The 17,470-nt window shown below is 44.4% G+C and overlaps 1 long non-coding RNA gene across 2 annotated transcripts in view; it reads right to left on the minus strand.

Moving 5' to 3' along the window:
* Nucleotides 1-5,641: 5,641 nt before the first annotated feature.
* The window catches only part of LOC116075270, a 51,146-nt gene continuing 39,317 nt past the window's right edge, over nt 5,642-17,470 (minus strand). Inside the window, exons 2-4 of one of the 2 annotated variants that reach the window (XR_004112496.1) lie at nt 10,314-10,444; nt 6,207-6,325; nt 5,660-5,691 (exon numbers count right to left, since the gene is read on the minus strand). This is a non-coding gene — a long non-coding RNA (uncharacterized LOC116075270). Of the gene's footprint in view, nt 5,692-6,206; nt 6,326-10,313; nt 10,445-17,470 lie in introns of both variants that reach the window. The other variant, XR_004112495.1, reaches the window with a different exon arrangement.

The raw sequence follows: 17,470 nt of genomic DNA on the forward strand, positions 1-17,470 counted from the left end.
AAAGTTGTTGCCATTTTAATAAACAAGTGGTTTTGTGACAACTATCAAAGGGTGGGGAAGTGTTGACCAAAAGGAGTGTGGTGAATGAATCAAGCCCCATTCAGCAGGTAGAATACGTCTCCTAACAGACCCCTTAAGTCTCTTCCCATTAAATTTGTCTACATTGTTCTTGACTTCAGAGCAGTTGAGAGAATTAGGACGTTTTTAAACAATAATCTATCTTAGTTTATGTATGTGAGTGTTTTGGCTGCATGTATGTAAATGACCATGTGGGTACAGTGCCCAGAGAGGCCAGAAGAGGGGGACAGAAGCTGGAGGTACATCTGATTGTAAGCTGCTGTGCTAGGAATCAAACCCAAGAACAATGAGTGTGCTTAACTGGTGAGTCATTTTTCAGCCAAATCAGGGCATTTCTGAAGCCATTCCCTCCCCTTACCATTGCACAACATTCAAGCAGAAAGCCAGGCATTTCAAGGACCACACTTTGTGCTTTCTTTGTACCATTTGCCTAAACTAGCATTTGACGCAGGTGTAAGCCCACCTCTCCTCTCAACACTGCTCTTCCTAACGCTATCACTGATTTTACATTCTATTTGTGCCAAAATAAAGGAAGGAGCTGCCAGAGGAAACTCATCAAGTTCAAATGTAAAGCCATTATTCTGCAGCTTTCATTGCCTTGGGTTCTTGGGTTTGTTGAGGTCTGGGAATTGCCACACAAACCACTCAAACACCAATTTCAGTCAAACAGGAGTGGCTTATTGCCATACTCCAAGACTGATCAATTAGGAACACATTCCAGACTAGGGGGCTGAGCCGTGATTTTGAGTCAAGATCCTATAGGGCTTTTCAAGCCTGTGATGTACAAACATCTGTGCCAAGTTATTTCACCAATCAGGATTTAGAGAGAGGGTATTTCTTTAGGAACATGTCTGTTGTACATTTATCCTGCACCCACTGGTTGGTATGGGATTTGCCTTGCTTAATATTCATGTCTTAACTTGCCAACCAGGACATCAGTTGCTCATATACATGCCTCTTTCTGCCAAGTAGGATGTCAGTTCCCAGGGAGCTCCTTATTCAGAATGGAAGTCTTATTCCAAATAGTTTCTTATATTGGTACAGATGTCACTCTTACGTTGGGGTCCATCCCAGGGGCAGCTTACAAAAGCAAAAATCATAAAAGTTTATACACAGGTTCAGGAAGTGCTGCTGGGTGGTTGGTTTGGGTCCAAGCTTATAGTGGGTAACTATACAAGGCAGCTCTGACTTCAGTTGGAATTGATTTCCAAGGGCACAGAACATGAGAGAATATGTAGTCAACTTGGGCATAAGAAAGTTTCTCAGTAACAGCAGAAACAACGTAGGAGAAAGTTTTCTTATGACCTATGACCAGCACAAAATGGCAGGCTAGACAGGGAATGGATACCAGGCCTTAACATTTCCCCTAGGCCTTAACAGGGTTGACATCACAGAGCCCACTAACCCCACACGTCCACAGTTTCTAAAGTGAGCTGGAAGGCTGAGTGGACTGGAAGACAACCGAGAAAGAAGAGAGAAGAGGAAGCAGAGGCAAACTAAAGCAAAATTGTGCCTCTTGGAGGGCAGCAGTCACATACCACCTGACAATGTTCCCACCAGAGGAGGAGGAATCCTTTGACCTCCACCTTGGCCTGTGACCGTATTTACTTATTTACTTACTTTGACATATGTGATTTTTATTTTTTGTTTGTTTGTATCTTCATTTTCTGTTGCAATGATGAAATAACCTTACCCTCCCCCTCCCAAAAACAAAAATAAAACTTAAGGGAAAATGGTTTATTTCAGCTCACAATTCCAAGTTGTAGGTTCACCACTGTGGGAAGAACAGACATCAGCAACTTAAAATAGTGAATCATATTTTATCTATAGTCAAGAGCTGAGAGGAATGGGTTGATGCATGGATGCTTGCACTCAGCCCCCTTTTTCCACTCACACAATTCAAGATCCTTTTGAATAGGGAATGGTGCCGCCTTTAGTGGGCAAGTCTTCTCACCTCAATGTCCTCATAATAACCCCCAAGACATGCTTACAGGCCAATGTAAAAGTAACTTTTATTCTCCTCTTGTAAGTGTTGTCTTGGAGGCTTACTGACTCTGTCTGCTAACCTAGACCTAGTCCTGGAAGCTTCTAGCCTCCATACAATCTAATCTAGGCCTACAATGTTTCCAGTCTCTGAGACTTACTGCTGAATAAACTGACCCTTTTTTGTTCTTTTTGAACTCTGGCTGATTCAACTCAGCTCTTCTGGTGAGAACTCCTCTCCCACCTGACTTACTCAATTTGGTTTTTCTCTCAGCCTCTGAATTGTTCTGCTTGGCCTCAACTAACTCTCACAATCTTTTAAAATCTTCTGCTCCTATTCATTCTCTTGCTCATTCTGTCTCTACTTGTGTCTAGTTTGTTCTTCAATCTGTCTCTATAAAACTCTCCTGGTAACTCTGCCTCCTTCTCCCTCTCTGTGCTGCTCTACTCCTCCTCTCAACTCTACCACACTGCTCTTCATGACCTCTACTGGATCCTGTACTGTACTCTGTTCAGGAATATGCTGTCTGTCTCTCCCTTGAGTAGCTTCCCTTTCCTCTCTCTTCTCATGAGAGTTTGGCACATCCTATTCTGTCAAATCTTTCTCTGATTTGTCACTTTGTCTGCCACTCAATTCGACATCACTTTCAAACATGGCTGCTTCCTTCTACAAACTAACTTTACCTTCATTGTTTGGGATTAAAGGTGAGTACCAGTGTTGTATCTGTATTCCAGCCAGAGGGATTAAAAGGGTGTGCTGAAGGCTGAGTCACAACCTTAATAGAAACAGGTTCAAATATCCTGTAACAAGCCAAGCTGATGTAGACAATCTCTCATGCAGTCTCTTCTCTGGTGATATTCACTTGTGTCAAGTTGACAGTAGAACTAATTATCATACTTTGTTAGTTTTGAGACAGGCTCTCAGGTAGCCCAGGCTGGCCTTGAACTCCCTATGTTATTGAGGATGACCTTGAACTCCTGATCCTTCCTATACTGGGATCTGAGGTATGTGATACCACACCAGGTTTTATTTGGTGCTAGCAGTCAAGCCCAGGGCTTCATACGTGCTAGGCAAATATTTTACTACCTAAGCTCACCCCCTCCCCATCCATACTGTGTCCATCTAATAGGAATACTCTTAGGTATCAAATATATTGACTCAAAATGAGAGGCCAGTTTGAATTGATACATTTTTGAGGAATGCTACCTAAGGGATCTGTTCCCCTCTACAGTCCTGAAAGAGACTCCAGCTCACACCTGACTTCTAAACAGCAGGGGCAATAATTCTCATACTCAGGAGGCCAACTATAGAATATTATCATGGGTAATCATTTATCACTGTAGACTTCAGTACAATCAACTGCTTTTGCAAGCCTTTAGCTGTGAGCGCCTGAGCACAACAGGATGTGGTTAGGCAGTTGAAGCTCAAAGATCTGAAGCGCCCTATTAGGTAAGATAGAACAAGGAGTCTGAAAATCCCCATCTATAATATACAGGTTTTGCTGACAATGTTAGGAAATTCAGTTTCATTAAAAATATATTTAGTTAATGCCTACCATGTACAGGATAATTGTGCTTTATGCATAAGAGACAGAGACTGCTTGCATTGCTTGACAACATTGCATTGCATTGCATTGCATTGCATTGCATTGCATTGAGTGACAGCATTGCTTGAGGGTGCAATACTGTTCAGGTTCAGACTGAAACAAACCCAATCTAAGCTGAAGGACTGTGGTTTTCCCACCCTGACAATTGAATAGAGTTGAGTTATTAGCTAGGGTTCACTTCTGTCAGGCCACCTGAAGCAGAACCTAGGAGGGTTCTTAAAGCATTTGCTATGAAAAGATTGAAGTAAATGATATACCAGAAAGAACTATGTGTCCATTGGCACACAGCTCACATAGATGTCTCTAAGCACACAAATCTAAAAGACATGAATTGGGTTCTGAGGAACGATTCTGCCTCCTTGTCATTTGGGCACTAGTGGGAACCCATGTGAAGACAGGGTCTGAGTCCAGAGACTGGGAATTGGCAATCTCTCCTATGGTGTTAGGTCTGAGTCCAGAGACTGGGAACTGTCAACATCTCCCATGGTGTTAGGTCTGAGTCCGGAGACTGGGAATTGGCAATATCTTCCATGGTGTTAGTTGCAACTCTTTTTTTCTCTCTGGGTTGAGAGGCTACATCTCATTCTCTCTGCATTTTTTAGCAGTAAGAACATCTGGGGGTGCATTTCCTGCACAAGTGCCCTGAGCTACCCGTGCTTTTAGTGAAAAGATGGGAGGAAAGAATGTGATGAAAGAAGCCACTTCTACATCCAGTGCTTCATATAAAGGCAGATGCTGTTCTAGGTGCTCCTGTGTAAACTATTCAATGTCCTGTGGCTTGTTTTCTATCGTAGCCTTTGATGCTAGCCCTGACACAGTCAATCTGGGCAGAAGCAGGAGACTATCAGGTAGGAAATCACCTCAGAAGGGACCTGGTAGAGCAGCCATCTTGACTTTACTTCCCTCTACTTCTTTAGGTCTCTTTGTCTATCAGTATGAGACACCTGGCTTAGGTGCCATAGCCATGTGTCCTCAGTAGTGCTTACAATGTAAAGCTAGAGTCTAGTCTTTCCTTGAACTGTAAATTAGTGCTCATCTATATCAAAAGTTGGTTCTGGGCTGGCAAGATAGCTTGGTCACATAACATCACTTGCGCAAGTATGAGGATCTGAGTTCAAATCCTCAGAACTCCTGTAAAAAAGCTGTGTGTGGCTACATGCCTATACCCCGAGTGATATGAAGGGACAGATAAAGGAGAATCACTGGGGCTTCATGGCTGCCAGCCTAGCTTCAGGATCAGCGACAGATCTTGTCTCAAAGTAGAAGGTGACTATAAAGGTAACTGACATCTTCCTCTGGCTATGATGACAGGGGTGGGGAGAATAAACCAAATGATTGCAAGTTGGTTATCTGTCACTGCTATCCTTGGGTGCATTTGCTCTTGGGCTTCCAAAGCTCACTCCAGGTTGCAGGCCTGTGCCTGTCACACTCTGATGTGGTCACCCATGTATTACAAGGCTCAGCTTCCAGAGCCCTGCCATATACCTGACAGTCACAGCTTACTCCTACGACCAGCACATTTTAGGCACAATGGGCAGGTTCAGCCATCATTATTGATTATATAAAATGTGAAAATAAGCCACTAAGTTTCCAGTTCATCTCAGGATGAGGGGGGTTCATGCTTGCTCCTCAATAATTTACCCTATAACACTCCAATGTAAATCTTAAATTCCCAAAGGATAACCTTCAAGCAGTTAGAAATTCAATGGAATGGTCTATAAAGTTCCTTATAAAAACAGTGAAACTTCTGCTCAGTTCTCTATACTCTTTCATGGAGGTGGGAAAGAAGCACAGTGGATCTTCTATATCACACAATGGTGATTCGTACAACCATTATATCTGTTTTAGGGTCTTATTGAGGCGAAGAGATACCATGACCAAGGCAATTCTTAGAAAAAGAAAGTATTTAATAGGGGCTGGCTTACAGTTCAGAGGTTCAGTCCATTATCATCATGATGAGAAGCATGGTGGTGTACAGGCAGACATGGTGCTGGAGAAGGAGCTGAGAGTTCTATACGTTGATCTGCAGGTAGCAGAGAAAGACTATAAGCCACAATGGGCATAGCTTAAGTATATGAGACTTCAAAGCCTGCCTCCATAATGACACACTTCCTCCCACTAGGGCATACCTCCTAATAGTGCCACTCCCTATGGGTCAAGCGTTCAAGCATGTGTCTACGGTGGTTATTCCTGTTCAAACTACCACAATATCCAAACTAAGCACCTACTCCACTCTACTCTGAGCATGCTCAGAACAGAGCTCCATGTTCTGCCAACAGGGCAGAGCCAAGTTCAAGTCACATCATGTTTGTGGCACTTAATCTCTGCTATGGTGAATACAGTGGGTGTCTATAAATGGGGAGCCACAGTCAGTCAAATTTCACATATTGAGGGCTTCGTCCCCAGCACCTCAAAATATATTTGGAACTAGGACCACTGCACATGTCCTGAGCTAAGACAAGGTCATACTTGAGTAGGGTGGGTCCCAATCCAGTATGACTTGGGGGGGAGGAGGGCAGATTTGATATAGAGGCATACGTAAAGAAGAATTCCCGTGAAGACTTCAGTTAAGCTAGATTGATCCTAGGAACCTGGAGCCAGTATCTTTGCAGAATCTTCAGCAGGATTGTGACACAGCCTCAGCTCAGGTTTCTGGTCTTCAGTAGTGTAAGACAAGAACATTTTGGTGTTTAAGCCACTTTATCTGTATAAGTTTCTAATGGTAGCCCTGGAAAACTAAAAGCATGACCTTTGACAAAGTAATTTGGAGTAAATAAATATTCTGCCTTGTAGACTTGTTTTGTGGACCTTTTTGGTTAATATTCAGCATATTCAGGATTTTTTATTTATTTATGAATGGTGACTTCTGTACAATTTGCTCTTGCATGGTTAACATCCCTTCTATTCCTTGCGGCACTAACATGAGATGTCATAAATCCTGGCATAGTTCTTCATTTAAAAACAGCTGTTCTGCTGGGACACTTCACAATTTATCTTCAATGTAGGACAGGGCACCTAAGGTCAATGAGAGTGACAAGTGTGGGACCACTATGACCATTCACTAGAAACTAATGGAGCAAGCTCTCCATGTGCCACATTGAGCAAAGGATCTCGCATAGCCAGGTGGGACCAGGTGGGACCACAGGGAAAAATATTACATGCATTTTTTTTTCCTAAAGTGAAACCTTGAAATTAGAATGATTCTAACTTTTTTTTTTTTATCAATTCTGGTTTTCCTATGATTTTAATTAACTAATTAATTAAATTTGTGAAACTATCAGAAAACTCAAATTAGCAGGAGAATTTCAGTAGAACTAAAACTCTGTAAATGAAAGAATTGAGCATCTTAGGGGAAAATGTCTGAAGCCAAATAAAATTAAAGAATTTTCATTCTTTTTCCCCCCAGAGGATCCTCTGTTTAACCAATAGTACCCCCTCTTAGCCATGACCAAGGCAAGTTATAAAGTAAAGCATTTAATTGGGTTGGCATGTTCAGAGGAGCCCATGGCAGTGAAGACATAATGCAGGACAAGTTGAGAGGTCACATCCAAAACCTCCTGGCAGGAGGCAGAGAGCACACTGGGAATGGCACAGGATTTTGAAACCCTAGACCCCATCCCCAGACACACCTTCCCCAACAAGGCCACACTTCCTAATCTTTGCCAAACCGTTCCACTAACTGGGGAGTTCCACAAACATAGGAGTGGACAAGGGGTTATTCTTATTCAAACTATCACATCAGCCTCACATTCTCCACAATCCTCCTGTCTCAGCCTCTCAAGTGCTGAGATTACAGCATGAGTAACCACCCCCATCATGTGTGACTCTTGCTTGCCACGAGGACATGCATTCTGACAGCCATTGCATGAAGATTTGTCTTGAGCAGTCACTATATGCTGGGTACTGCTTTAGGGTTGAGAATATGATCACAGATCAAAATAAGTAAAAGCCATAGTTATAAGTGCTAGCAAGAAAAATCAAAGCAGGAGTACATCAGGAGGTAAGAGCACAGATTGGCGGTATAGGCTGAGATAAGGTAGCCATAGAACTCTCACTGAGAAGTTGACAGTGGTGGTGGCGCACGCCTTTAATCCCAGCACTTGGGAGGCAGAGGCAGGTGGATTTCTGAGTTCGAGGACAGCCTGGTCTACAGAGTGAGTTCCAGGACAGCCAGGACTATACAGAGAAACCCTGTCTCGAAAAACCAAAAATAAATAAATAAATATATAAATAAATAAATAAAAAGAATAGTTGACAGAGGTGAGAGAGTAAGCTATCTGAGAAAATAGCAAGTAGAAGCCCCAAATAAGAATCTGTTTAGAGTATTGAGGACAGGAAGGAGGCCAGGGTGACTAAAGAGGAATGGCAGACACTGCAGAAAAGGAGATAAAGTATGGAGTAACAGGAGCCCAGCCTCAAAGGAGTCTGACATCAGCACAAAAACTCCAGATTCTGCATTGGTTGAGAAAGGAGACATAGGGCAGATCCGTGCAGTGTGGTCTGAAAAGGGGAGGATGCAGGGTGGAGGTGGGAGGAGGGTGGAGGTGGGAGGAGGGTGGAGATGGGAGGACGGTGGAGATGGGAGGAGGGTGGAGATGGGAGGAGGGTGGAGATGGGAGGAGGGTGGAGATGGGAGACTGACTTGGTAACTTAAAACAAGAAGTGACAGTGACTCAACCAGGACAGTGACAGAGGGGTTTGGGAACAGGACCCAGGATGGGGGTGTGAAAGGTGATGGAGTCATGTGATAAATCCCAGGAATCAGACTCCAGAGACTAGCATCAGGGTTCAGATCTGAGTTTATTGCAAAGTATATATGCTTATATACAGTATTTGAGCTAGTCCCAAGTCCCTGAATCCTCAGCAAATCATATCTAGCCATAAGGTCACCATGCCCTAATGAAAGCCCTGCCTGATGAGGGGGTGGGAACACTGTCACCAGTTAGGACTTCCGTGAAGACGGGGGAAGCACCCACTGCCCTGGTCGCAGTTTTGTTTTGCTGTCTTACCAGCATTGTGGGAGCCATCTTAGATCTAACACCATATATGGCAGATCAGAACTCTTCAAGGCATTGCAGGAGCCTGTGGTGTCTCACTCTCCCTCCCACTCTTTCCTTTGAATGGCTGACTCCCACATGCCCCACAGAGAGGGTGGTTCTGAATCTATGTGCAAAGCAGAACAAGTGGAATCGGCCATGATGAGTAGGGTGGGCCAGGGAGAGGACTTCTGAATGGCTGTGAAGAATTTGACCGGAGTGACTAGAGTAGCAGAACTGTCCCTATCCTGGGCCAAGGAGGACTGTGAGAAGCTCAGGCCTGCAGGGAGTGAGTTGGATGAGTCGGGGGAGATGCTGAGGGGTTGTTCTGTCCATTTTCTACAACTATACATCAGCCCGAACATGGTGACTTAATATAGTCTGCCTGAGCAGAAATCAAGGTGCTGGAAGGGGTGTACTCTCTCATGAACTTTAAGGAAGAACCCCATACTTGTCTCTAGCCTTTAGTGCACTGGTTCTCAACCTCCCTAATGCAGCAATCCTTTAATACAGTTCCACATGTCGGTGTCCCCAACCATAAAATTATTGTTGTTACTTCATATCTGTAACTTTGCTACTGTTATGAATTATACTGTAAATGTTTCTATTTCCCAGTGGTCTTAGGTGACCCCTGTGAATGGGGTCGTGACCCCTCAGGTTGAGAACCACTGCTATAGTGGCTACCTGCATCCCTAGATTTGTGACTAGATCACTTTAACCTCTGTCTGTCTCTATAATCACATAATCATATTGCCATTTCTTCTTCTGTGCTATCTCCGTCATTCCCCCATTATAAGGACACATGTGATTGCTTTAATGATCCATTTAGGCAAAATAGGATCATCCCTACGTCAAGACCCTTAACAAAGAACACACTCAACGTCATGGCTGTTTAAAGGTACATGCGAGTAGCAGGGGCTCGAATATGGGTGTTTTTAGAAGGCTGTTTCTCAGCCTACTGCAGGGGTCCAGGGAGCAATTTTCCCTAGCCATGTTCTAGATGAGTCTAGACTTCAGAGCAGTCAGAGTTGCATGAATCTGTATATTCTTAGTACTTGGGTGTTGCGTAATGAAAGTCTGAAGCAGCCAGGGGTAAGTACAGACAAAAGATATCCAATATGGAGGCCCTCAAGCAATTAAAAAGAGAAGTACCAGTTGATCCATTAATTCTACCTATATATCCAAAGATTGCAAAGGTTTTACTGCTGTGAACAGACACCATGACCAAAGCAACTCTTATAAAGACATATAATTAGGGCTGGTTTACGATGTGGAGGTTCAGTCCATTATCATCAGGTGGGAAACGTGGCAATATCCAGGCAGGCATGGTGCAGGAGGAGCTGAGAGTTCTACATCCTCATGTAAAGGCATTACTGGCTTCCAGGCAGCTAGGATGAGGGCCTTAAAGCCCACACCCACAGTGACACACCTACAGGGCCATACTTTCTAATAGTGTCACTCCCTGGGCCAAGCGTATACAAACCATCATACATGTTGTTCACAACACACAAGGCATGAAAATGACCTAAATGCTGTTAAATTAAGATTATAGAGTTCATTATACTGAGTGTTAACAGACCAGGCTAAAAGTAAAAATAGAGTCACTCACATTAAAGTTCCATAGCACCATGCTAACACTAAGTCATCTTGCTGAATGTCCGAGAGCTTTTCAGGTGTGTTGTCCAGAAAGATTCTACTGGGAAGAGTTTCTTTTCCTGCTGTAGCTGATGTTGTTGAATTCTAGGAACCAGAAAGAGAGAAATGGAGGTAACACTTTTTTATCCTTGACTCTTTTTCCCAAAGTCTATCTTGTGAGTCCTTCTAACAAACTTCCAATAAAAGGCTTGTCTTTGAAATTGAACCTCTCCTTTGTGATGGAAGCTGACTATACTCTAACACAAGAAGGGATTCCTTGGCTCTTAGGTAGTTGTTATCCAGCCGGATTCCAAATGCTATGAGGTTCTGAGTTGGTGGCAGCCAATGCATGTTTATATACTGAACTCCAGAGATACAGAGCTAATTATCTTCAAACTAGGAAAGCTTCCAACTCTCCCAGAGAAGTTTATTTATGCCTCGTATAACTCAGGGCAACGACTACATTCTCTGATTTTAATTCCAGGTTAGAGAAATTGCGAGGCATTATTTTAAAGCTAATGGCAGAAGGCATAGTGAATTAGCAACAGCTTGTATGGACTCTACTAGAAGGCTCTGCAAGCCTCCTGCTTAGACTGCATGAGGAAAGGGTTAATGCACTTAACTTTTCAAAAAGGTGACACTTAAGAGGTCACCAGGACAATTTTCAATCAAGACTGGAGTTATAGCACCAGCTATCACAAACTGAGCGCTTGCTAGATGACAAGTATCAACCCATGTGCCAAACACATGTGCACTGCTATTTAATCTCCGAAAAGGTCCTGTGCAGCAGGGTGTCTCCCTGTCTCATTCTATAGGCAGCTGAATGAGTCTCACTGAGATCACATGGTAACCAGTGTTTTCCTTGGAAGCTGAAGGTGGGTACATAGCCACCACACCTGTATGAGAAAGGAGTCTGCAGTCTAGAAAGAGAACTAGACTTGGGGGGTGGGCAAGAGCCCAATGTCTAGATAGCAGCCTGATTCACTGCCCTACATCTTAAATCACCTTTAAAAGTCTCCATTAAAGGAGATGAAGAGATGACTCATTAGTGAAGAGTACTAGCTGTTTTGCAGAGGACCATGAGTTCAATTCCCAGTACCCACACTGGGCTACTCACAATGCTTGTAACTTCAGTTCCAGGTGACTGACAGACATGTGGCTCATATAGTGACAAGTGAACATGCATGCACACACACACACACACACACACACACGTAAAAACATTTTAAAACATACTTAAAATAACATTTACTTAAAAGAATCATTCATTAAGAAAATGAAATATTTTACTTGTAAATTCAGAAAGAATCACAGAAAAGAGCAAATAAAGGAGAAAGAGTTGCTCCTTATTTTAAGATAAGCTTTATAAACATAGAGACATTTGTTTCTGATCAAAGGCAGTTAGTTCACCGAGAACACCAATGGGAGCTGCTTTTCATCACATAGCTGGACTTGCACTTATGGTGGTTTGAAGACGCCTGGCCCGTGAGGTGTGGCTTTATTGGAGAACACAGTCTCTACCAACCCAAGCCACCAACTGAGCAAGACAAGCACTCTCCTCCCCTGGGGAATCTATCTGGAGCACCCTCCCACTGCCCTTTTCCCTACGGTCTGGGCCAGAGGCAGCCCTGTGGCCTCCCTACTCCATTCTCAGCTCTTCCTCAGCATTCTGTGGTACCTAAGAGTGAGAACCTGCCTTCCTCAGCCTCCGTGCAGGCCTGGGGACCCTGGGCAGTTCCACAAGAGCTTTAGACTGTGCCTCCCCAGGCCCGGAGCGAGGTCCTGTGGCTTCTCACAGCCCAACTCTTGCCTGGCGGCCACTTGGGGCTTATACAGTCAAACTTCCTTCCTCCGCCTCCATGAGTGGCCCTCCCAGTGTGGCGGCTGGGCTCAGGACACCATTTTAACCCACAGTTCACAGCCACTATGATTTGTCTTGTGCTCTAGGAGGGGAGTGATTTTTGCCAGCTGCAGTTAGTTTACATTAGAATTCTGGGGACTGTTGAGATACATGTGAGAGCCCTGAGAAGGGCTGTGGGAGTGGCTGCTCCCGCTGCTGCGGCTACAGGTTCCTGCTGTTGTTGCTGCTATTTGCTGCTTTGGCTATTGCTAGACTGCTGGATTGCTGGACTGCTATCTAGAGATATCCTGACAATGAGAATTGAAAATGTGCCTAGGAACTCTAGGCTCCTAATCATCATGAAGTAGTCTAAAGAGATCTAAATCCCCTTTCCCCTCTAATCTTCTTTCTCTCCTACCTAGTATTGGGGGATGGAAGGGATAAGGGTGGAGAAAGGTTGTAGATAAAAGAACCCAATAGAGTAGAGAAAAACTACAGCCACAGAGAGGAAAGGGAACAAAGTGAGGAAATACTGGACCAAAGAAGACTGAAAACCAGCTGGGCAAACTCCAAACTCTGCATCTCCATGTCTGATGTCAAGACACTCTTCAGATCTCCAAATCCTTTCTTTCAGCTTTGTTGACTGCAAACAACTTCTTTCTCTTGGGCTGGTTCCATTCTCTGTTGGCAGTCATCCCACCATAATGGCATCTCTAACTTCTTGGGGTCTCCAAGGCAATCCAGACTTCACCTTCACAGATTCACACAATGGCCTCTCTGGGCCTCCATACAGGTACACTCCTGCCACAAGTCTGGCCTCAACGACTTTCCTTAGTCTCAGAGCAAGATTCCACAACCCCTTTCTCGTATCCTTGACTCTAAATCCAGAACCACATGGCCCAAGCTGCCAAGTTCTGCTGCTTATTAGGACCGGAACTTAGTCCCCTCACTTAACAATGTATCATCTCTGTTTTTGGTCTCCTTCACTGTTTACACTTGGCAGTCCTGGAACTTGCTCTGTAGACCAGGTTAGCCTAACTCAGAAATTCACTTCTTTTGAGTGCTAGGATTTAAGGTGTACCCACCTTAATCTTTTCTTTAACCTCTTTTTATAAATTGAAATCTTAAATGAGTGTGGCCTTGCCCTGAAGACACCTTTATTCTATTTAGCATCAGAGTTTTCTTTAATCTGTTTATCTTCTTGAACATAAGACTTAGCTCCATTTCACTTCCAGGTACTCCCCTTTTTTTTCTTTAAACTGTACATCTTGTAGTTTTCCATGCTTCTTTTCATTGTAGATCTGCATAAGAATGGCCACTAATAACCATACAACACAGTCAATTCTAGGCTGTCTTGAAGTCTCCTCTGCCAATGCTACTTAACCTAATTCTCTTCAATTTAACCTCAGGCACAGTTTCTGGATGAAGGCAAAAGGCAGCCCCTATTCTTCACCAAAATATCATAAGAATGATCTCTAAGCTACATACTAGTATTCATCTCCTCTGAAACTTCTTGAGTTGGGACCCCACAATTCAAATAACTCTCAGTATCACGCTCATCCATGCTCCTAACAGGATATTAACCCTACTTAATATGTCTAATTGCTTTTCTAATCCAAAGTACCAAAGTCTTGCAAACAAAAACATGTTCCATTCTATCACAGCAATAGCTGCGTCACTCACTGGTACCAGTTTCTGGATTAGCTATGGATGTTATTGCTGTGAAGAGACACCATGATCATGGTAGCTCTTATAAAGAAAAACAGCTCATAGGTTTAGTTCATTGTCATCAGTACGGGGGGGAAGTATGGCAGAATGCAGGCCTACATAGTGCTACAGAAGCGAATTTTATATCTGAATCCATAGGCAGCGGGGGGGGGGGGGGGGGGGGTGAGAGAGGGAGAGAGAGAGAGGGAGGAGGAGGAGGAGAGGAGACTGAGGTTGACTTGAGCACTTGAAATCCCAAAGCTCACCCCCCCTCCCCAAACCCCAGTGATATACTCCTTCCAACAAGGTCCCATCTGTTCCAACAAGGCCATACCTCCTAATTGCTATCCAGTAGCACCACTCCCTAATGAACAAGCATTTAAATCCATGTGCCTATAGGAACAATTCTTATTCAAACCTCCACAGCAGAAGAAATTATCCTTTTTTCATTAATTTGTTTATTTATTCACTTTACATCTCCATTGCAGTCCCTGCCCTCACCATACTCCCTTCACAAAGCCCTTCTCCCCGTTCCTCATTCCCCTTCCCCTTCTCCTCTGAAAAGGGGGAGACCACCATCCCATATCACCCTACCCTGGCACATAAAATCACTGCAGGACTTAGGTGTATCTCCCACTGAGGCCAAACAAGGCAACTCAGTTAGGGGAATGAATCCACAAGCAGGCAACAGATTTAGGAACAGACCCCACTCCAGTTGTTGGGGGACCCACATAGAGATTTCTTTTTTTAAAATACATAATGGTAATGTTTTTAACAAACTGAATTTTAACATGGTGCCAAGTCTTAATTCCTCCAAGGTATGCATAGCATTGTAAACTGAAATCTGGCAAATGGGAGCTGAAGAAGTCCAGGAAAGAGCACCCAGAGTCCAGGAAAGAGCACCCAGAGTCCAAGAAAGAGCACCCAGAGTCTGTTGTGTCACTTGCTGACTGCACCAACATGGAGGCCCTTGGAAGGGAGCCTATGCAGTGTGACTTATTAACTGTAGCTGACCCAGCACCAAGTACTGCTTTAAGTGCTTAGGTCAATTTAAGTATTATTTTAGTTAGGGTGACTACTACTGTAATGAAACACCACAAGCAAAAGCTACTTGGGGAGGAAAGGGTTTATTTTGCTTATACTTCACACATCACTGTTCATCACTGAAGGAGATCAGAGCAGGAACCTGGCAGCAGGAGCTAATGCAGAGGCCATGCACGGGTGCTGCTTACTAGATTTCTTATAGCAACACCCAAGACCACCAAACCCACATGTATTGGGTCTGCCCCCATCAATCAGAATATAAGAAAATGCCCACAGGCTTGCCTTCAACTGGGTTTATAGAGGCATTTTCTTAATTGAGCTTCCCTCCTCACATGACTCTAGCTTGGGTCAAGTTGACGCAAAACTAGGTAGCACAAGTACATAAGGAAAATATCTAACTTTTCACAACCACCCTGTGATATGCACACTATTGTCTTGTCCGGAAAAGCTGAAAAGGAATGTGCAGAAGGATCATGTGTCTTGCCAAAATCATATAGAAAAGTGACCCGCTTGCCCTTCAAACCCAAGGAGATTAGCAGCAAGGGCCACATTCTTCACTACAAACTTCAGGTTCAGTCAGTGACATTTGATAAAGCCTCTAGGATTCACACCAAGCTGGGTTCTGTCTTATAGCAAGAAAAGTCCTGTTGGTTGAGGCTAAGAAGATGATAATGCATGCATGGGCTGTCTCCCTACAAAAAAAGAGTTAGTAAATGTTATGACCTGGCTATGTCAGAAACACAGATGAACACCCTTGTGTCTCTCAAGTGTCAGAATCTATCTGTCGAACGACAATTCACATGATACAAGAATTTATCAAGTAGTGTCACTTTCCTAGACAGCCTTCCAAGACAAAGTTCTTCTGTTTCAGTTTTAATCATTGGCTCTCTCAGGGCATGCATGGTAGCAAAGGGTTAAAGAGGCTGCAAGCTGTTCAAGGAATTTAAAAGAGGTTTGAGCTGCTGAAAGCAGGGAACTAATAGGGATGCAGAAAGATCCTGTAGCAGATGTGGCCGCTGCTCTATAGTCAGGCTGCTGGGCCAGAGTTGAAATGAAGATTCAAGATGTGAAAGATGTAGAGGTGAAGGCCAGGACAGAATCCATGTAGACAGATGAACAGCAGGTCCACATGGACCATTGGATAACAGAACAGGTGGACAGAATCCATGTAGACAGATGGACAGATGAACAGATGAACAGCAGGTCCACATGGACCACTGGATAACAGAACAGGTGGACAGAATCCATGTAGACAGATGGACAGATGGACAGATGAACAGCAGGTCCACATGGACCACTGGATAAAAGAACAGATGGACAGAATCTATGTAGACAGATGGATAGATGGACAGATGGACAGATGGACAGCAGTCCACATGGACCACTGGATAGCAGAGCAGATGGACAGAATCTGTGGAGAGCAGTAGAGCTGGAGAGGCATTCGCCATGACAAGATGGCGCCTACTTCCGCTGTCGACTCCTGGTAAACAACTGTTTGCGCATGTGCGTAGAGAACTATTTGCGCATGTGCGTAGAGTGAAAGACGCCAAGTCACAGCCCATCCTGGGGCGTCACGTGGGGTGTTGAGCAAACAGCCAATCATGGGCGGACATGCCGTGCTGTGGGCGGACACGCCACGCTGTGGTGTATATAAGCAGTGCCGATTATTGGCTCGGTCCTTTTTCCTCTTCACGATGCAATAAATGCTTGCTGCAGAAGGATCCTAGTGTCCGCGGGCAACAACTGGTGCCGAAACCCGGGTCGCTGGGGGAGCCTTACAACCGCTGGTGCGGAGGAGACCCTCCGTTCACGGAGAGGATTCAGAACTGCAGGACAAAGGTAAGCTCTGAGAGGCATGCTGTTTGGTTTTAATTTCTCCGACCCTTCCTCAAGGTTAGAGAGCACGGCCGAAGCCGCGGTAATTGTGCTAGTGGTGCTTGTTACGATGTCTACTTGGCATTTGATACATTCTTGCCTGGAGGATGAGAAATGCCATGCCTCTGTAGTGTCGGGACAGAGGGCACTTGAGGAGTTACAAGATAGCATGTCAGAAACAGAGTGTAATGAGAGAGTGGGGGCTAGTCAGGATAAAAGGGAGAGAAAAAAGGGAAAAAAGGGTATACCCAAGAACACAGACCCTTCCACTCGACCTGCGGAAGCGAGAGATAAGGGAAAGGACGCCCTGGGAGAGAAAACTAGGGAAAGGGATGGAGCTTCGAGACCGAAGCCCCTCTACCCAGTTAAGAAATTGGAGGCCCTCGAGCCTGATAGCTCTGAGGAATTGAGCCCCTCCGAGGAAGAGGACTTGGAGGGAGAAGTGGCTCACTATAAGGAAGAGAGGTATCATCCAGATGAGCATTTGCCTACTCTCCAGAATCGAAAGCGAAAGGGAGCGAGAGATCAGAGCCGAGGAACGGTTTATGCTGTCCTGCCTGCTCTTCCTGGTGCACCCCTGCTGTGCACTGATGGACGCTGTTCAGATTCCTTTTTATCTAAAGGAGACAAGAGTAAACTCTTGCGTGCCTTTCCAGTGTTTGAGG

Source organism: Mastomys coucha, unplaced genomic scaffold (assembly GCF_008632895.1).
Source record: "Mastomys coucha isolate ucsf_1 unplaced genomic scaffold, UCSF_Mcou_1 pScaffold3, whole genome shotgun sequence".
Taxonomy (NCBI): domain Eukaryota; kingdom Metazoa; phylum Chordata; class Mammalia; order Rodentia; family Muridae; genus Mastomys; species Mastomys coucha.